Below are 5,533 nucleotides of genomic sequence, written 5' to 3' on the forward strand. Positions count from 1 at the left end.
CTGATCTCGGGATCTTGGGTTCAGGCCCCACGTTGGGCTCAAAAAAAAAAAATGCCATCTTCAAATTTGAAACTCAAGAGACATTTTTTAGAGTGGACTCTATTTTAAACAATTATAGAATGAAAACTATCTACAATGGTCCTGAACTTCACTATGTCTATTATATTTATTTGCAGATAAAACATGGAAGACCATGAATATTCTTGCATGCTTATCCATAGAATGATAAAGTTTAAAATTTAAATTTTAAATTCTAAATTTTAAAATTAAAATATAATTCATAATTTATTGCACAGTCATTTCTTTTCTTGTATAATCAACAGTCCCTATAACTGTAATGCTAAATTTATTTAGCCCTTGCTTTATGCCAGCCATTTTTCAATATGCTACAAATTGATGAACTTATTTCATCTTCAAAATAATCTGTAGACTAGTACTATTTTTATCAATACTATTTATTTTTTACATGTGAGGAAACTGACACACAGGGAATTTAGAAAACTTGCCTAATTTCTCATAGCTAATAAGTGCAGAGCCAGTAGTTGAAGTCAGCAGCCTAGCTCAATATCCCATGCTTTTAAACACTATTCAATACTGCAGCTCTTTTCTCCCTAAAATTTCAAATTGACTTATATTATTTACCTTTATCAATTTTTTTTCTCAAACTTTTCATTATATGATTTGGTCTACTGAGTTCCATTTTTCTCACAGGCCTTTATTTAACTCTAGGACCTGTCTCTTCCTGCTCCTGTTAGGACTGGAACCTCTCTAAGCACACCACACGTCTGAAATCTGGAACTCCCCCTCGCTTCTCTTCTGGTTTAGAAACAGTTTCCTGGACCTGAGCTTCTCTTCTTTCTCTGTTTACTCTTTGGTACTGCTGAAATCATGTACTTCTCAGAAACAGTCATGGGAAGTAAATCTTCCAACCAAATCACTTAATTACTTCTGCCAACACATTTGACGAATAGTATAGTTCCATAAATAATTCTAATTTTAAAATTATTTTTCTACCAAACATATCGTCAGTGGATTTGGTTTCTTCTGAGGTCTCTTCCCTTTGCTTGCAGATGGCTGCCTTATCTGTGCCTTCACGTGGTCTTTTCTCTACTGTCTCTTTATTTGTCCAAATTTCCTCATCTCATAAAGAGGCCAGTCAGATTGGACTAGGGGCCACTCTAATAGTCTAACTTACGTTACTCATTTCTTTAAAGGAACTATCTCCAAATATGGGTGCATTCTGAAGTACTGGGGTTTAGAGCTTCGACATATTATTGTGGGAGGGATATGGCTGAGCCCATAACAATTGCTAAACAGTATTTCATGGTATGGATGTACCATAGTGTGTTTATCATTCACCTGTCAAAGGACATCTGGGTTGATTTAAGTTTTTGGCTATTACAAATAAAGCTGCTATAAATGTTCATGGGCAAGTTTTTGTGTAAGTCTAATTTTCTTCTCTCTGGAATAAATGCCCAGGAGTACAATTGTTAAGTCATATAGTAGTAACTTGTTATTATCATTATTATTATATTATCATTAACATTGATTTTTTAAATGCAAACTCTCAAATTATTTTCCATAGTAGCTGCACAATTTTACATTCTCACCAGCAGTATATGAGTGATCCTGTTTCTCCACATCCTTGCCAACATTTGATGTTATCCCAAGGATTTAATTAAGCCATTCTGAGAGGTGTGTAGGGGTATCCAATTGTGGTTAATGGCTTAATGGCTAATGTTGTTGAACAATTTTTCATGTGCTTTTTTTTTTTTTTAAAGATTTTTATTTGACAGAGAGAGATACAGCGAGAGAGGGAACACAAGCAGGGGGGGTGGAGAGGGAGAAGCAGGCCTCCTGCCGAGCAGGGAGCCCGATGCGGGGCTCGATCCCAGGACCCTGAGATCATGACCTGAGCCGAAGGCAGACGCTTAACGACTGAGCCACCCAGGCGCCCCTTCATGTGCTTTTTTAACACCAATATGTTCTTTTTGGTGAAAATTCTCTTCATGGCTATGCTTATCTTCTAATTGGTTTGTTTGTGGGGTTTTTTCTTCTTTCTTTAATCTCCTTTTTTTCCCTCTTTTTTCTTCACTCAGACCCAAAGTATCAACACTCACTAGGGGAACTGCTGTTAACAAAAAAAATATTGCCATCATTGTAGTTTTTTCTCTATTTTCACTGTTGATTTTTGAGACTTCATTACACATTTTAGATACTAGTCTTTTGTCAAATACTTGACTATCAATACTTTATTCCAGTGTATTGCTTGTCTTTTCATCTTCTTAAAAGGGTCCTTCACATGGCAAAATTTTTAATTTTTATGATGTCCAATGCATGCATTTTTTTCCTTTTATAGATTGTGTTTTTGTTGTAAAGTCTAAGTCCCAAATACAGGTGTTTTGCTTCTGTGTTTTCTTTCTAAAATTTGTATACTGCTCATATCGCATTTTACATTTATATTCAGTCTGTTATCCAATTTTTGTATAAAATTTTAGATTTATGTCTACTCTTTTATCTACAGATGTCTAAGTCCTCCAGTGGCACTTGTTGAAAAGGCTACCTTGCTTCCATTGAGTTTTTTTTTTTTTTTTACACTTTTGCCAAAAATCTGTTAGGGGCATTTGTATGGAAATGTTTCTTGGTTGTCTGTTTTGTTCCTTTCTTCTGTGTGTCTCCCTAACAACCTGCAGTACTTTCCTACTAGCTCACACAATTGCTTAAAAGCTCCCTTATTTTTTGTTTCGACATGAATGGAATCAGTTTATCTCCCTTACTGAATTAGTTTCTCTCCCTATTGGAAGAGTCTTGAAAAAACCCTTCCTTGTCATTTTTAACCAGTGTCTAGGGCAATTTCTCTTTGACACTTTGTATAGCTTTTATAGTGATTGCATTACATACTGTATACATATATACACTGTCCACTGGTGCTGTTTTACCAGTTCAAGGAAGTATAGAAACATTAATCCCTTTATGTCAGTTTACCCTTTCCATTTATAATATAAATATTTTTAATACTTCCTCTATATACATTTGCAAACACACCAAGAAATGTTATTACTTTTGCTTCAACAGTCAAACAAAACTTAAACAACTCAAGAAGAGAAGGAACATCTACTGCATTTAACCATAAATTTGTTTACCATACTTTTTTCTTTCCTCAAGTTTCAACTTTCCTTATTATATTGTATCTTTTCTGTTTAGAGAGTTTTATTTAACCATTTTCTAGGGTAGGTCCACAGGGGGAAAAATCCCTTAGTTTAACTTGTGAGAATGTCTTGATTTCCTCTTAATCCTGAAGGATATTTTTGCTTGCTATAGGATTCTGAGTTGACACTTGAAAAATGTTGTGCCACTTCCTCGGCCTTCATGGGTTTTAATGAGAAATCCCCTGTCATTTGAATTATATTCCCCTTATAGGTAAGGTGTCATTTCTCTCTCACTGCTTTCTAGATTTTTTTCTTTGTCATTAGTTTTCAAAAGTTTGATATGCTGTATCTTAGTGTGGATTCCTTTGAATTTATTCTTGCGTTTGCTTAGCTTCTTGAATCTGTAGGTTTAAGTGTTTTGCCATATTTGGCAAATTGTCAGTCATTAGTCTTTTGAATAATTTGTGTAAAAACATCCTCTTTCCCTTCTTCTAGGACTCCAATGACACAAATCTTAGAACTTCTGTTACAGTTCCACTGGTCCTTGTGGCTCTGTTCATTTTATTTTCAGTCTTTCTGTTCTATTTTCAAGTTCACAGATTTTTTGCTGTGTCTCCTCCATTCTGGTGTTGGGTCTATCCACTGAGTTTTATGTTTTTTAACCAGCTATTTTATTTTGTTGACATACTATTTCTTTGCCAAGACAATTTTCTTTCATTTATTTTGAGAACTTTTTGTACTTCCTCATCATGACATTATTATGATGGCTGCTTTAAAATCTTTGTTGGATAATCTAACCTTTTCATCAGCCTAGTTGCCTTTATTGATTGTATTCTTTCATTCAGTTTGAGATCTTTATGGTTATTTGTATGACAAGTAATTGTTTTTTTCTGTTTTTTTTGTGTTGTTGTTTTGTTTTGTTTTAGATTTTGTTTATTTATTTGAGAGAGAGAGCACAATGAGAGGGAGGGGCAAAAAAAGGATGCTCTTTGTTATGTAGGTCCCTGGCTCCTCATTACGCCTTCAGTAATATCCCTTTGGCTGGAAAGGTTAGTATTGCATCATCCCTACATTCCACTGATACGTTAGGGGAAAATGGCTTCGTAACTCATGCGTAGAGGTAAAGTTTTTTGTTTTTTTTTTAAATTTTTTTAAAATTTTTTTATTCTTATGTTTATCCCCATACATTACATCATTAGTTTTACATGAAGTGTTCCATGATTCATTGTTTGTGCATAACACCCAGTGCTCTATGCAGAATGTGCCCTCCTCAATACCCATCACCAGGCTAACCCATCCTCCCACCCCCCTCCCCTCTAGAACCCTCAGTTTGTTTTTCGGAGTCCATCGTTAGAGGTAAAGTTTTTGACTCTTCCTTGGCCTTTTCTTTTTTTAAAATTTTTTTTGCCTTTTTTTTTTAAGTTTTTATTTAAATTGCACTTAGTTAACATACAATGTTATATTAGTTTCAGGTGTACAATGTAGTGATTCAACACTTCCATACAACACCTGGTGCTCATCACAAGTGCACTCCTTAATCCTGATCACCTATTTAACCCACCCCCAGACGCACCTCCTCTCTGGTAGCCATCAGTTTGATCTCCATAGTTAAGAGTCTGTTTCTTGGTTTGCCTCTCTCTCTTTTTTGCCCTATTGCTTGTTTGTTTTGTTTCATAAATTTCACATATGAGTGAAATCATATGGTATTTATATTTCTCTCCTTCGCTTTTTCTGATGTTAACAGCAGGGAGGAGGAGTGCCTCATTACTGACAAATTGGTTTGGAAATCTAAGCTTCTTGCATAATCCCCATACAATCAAGGGTGGCCTTATTATTGCCTCTTAGGGATGGAAGACATGGCTCCCTAGTTGGCCTTCCTTCACATCACCCCACAAGGGGAATTGGGAAGCTTCCTCACAACACAGTGATGCTGGAAATCTAAGCTCCCGCTTGGACTCTGGTATCATGGTTGGGAGTAAGACCGTTGTTTTTTCTATGCTATTTAGCTACAGTAAAGCTGCTTTTTTCCCTAAAAGTTTCTGTTTTGTAAGTCTGTCCCTTTTCTGGATCTTTGGCTAGAGATGTAGACTTTTGGAGCTTTTTTTTTTTTTTTGTCTGCATGTGTGGGTGTTCTTAAGGTGGTAGTTTCTTCCATCCCAAGTCTGTGAAATATGTGGTAAAAAGAAAAACCAGGAACTAATAATCATGCCATTCCTCAAGTTTTGATGTCTAGTCACTCTGCCTTCTCTCCGCCTCTCAGAATCTTCTTATGTTTGTTTTACATATAATATCCTGGATTTATAGTTGTATTTAGTGGGGGGAAAAGAAAAATTTTACTCCTTTTTATCAGAAGCAGAAGTCCTCAGGTTTTTTAATTAATTAAT

At 35.4% G+C, this 5,533-nt stretch overlaps 1 non-coding gene across 1 annotated transcript; it reads right to left on the bottom strand.

Moving 5' to 3' along the window:
- Window positions 1-2,091: 2,091 nt before the first annotated feature.
- Window positions 2,092-2,164, bottom strand: LOC123324757. The gene has a single exon (XR_006540023.1). It is a non-coding gene; the product is annotated as a small nucleolar RNA SNORD56 (small nucleolar RNA).
- Between the last annotated feature and the right edge of the window lie 3,369 nt (window positions 2,165-5,533).

This window comes from Neomonachus schauinslandi, chromosome 4, assembly GCF_002201575.2.
Source record: "Neomonachus schauinslandi chromosome 4, ASM220157v2, whole genome shotgun sequence".
Taxonomy (NCBI): domain Eukaryota; kingdom Metazoa; phylum Chordata; class Mammalia; order Carnivora; family Phocidae; genus Neomonachus; species Neomonachus schauinslandi.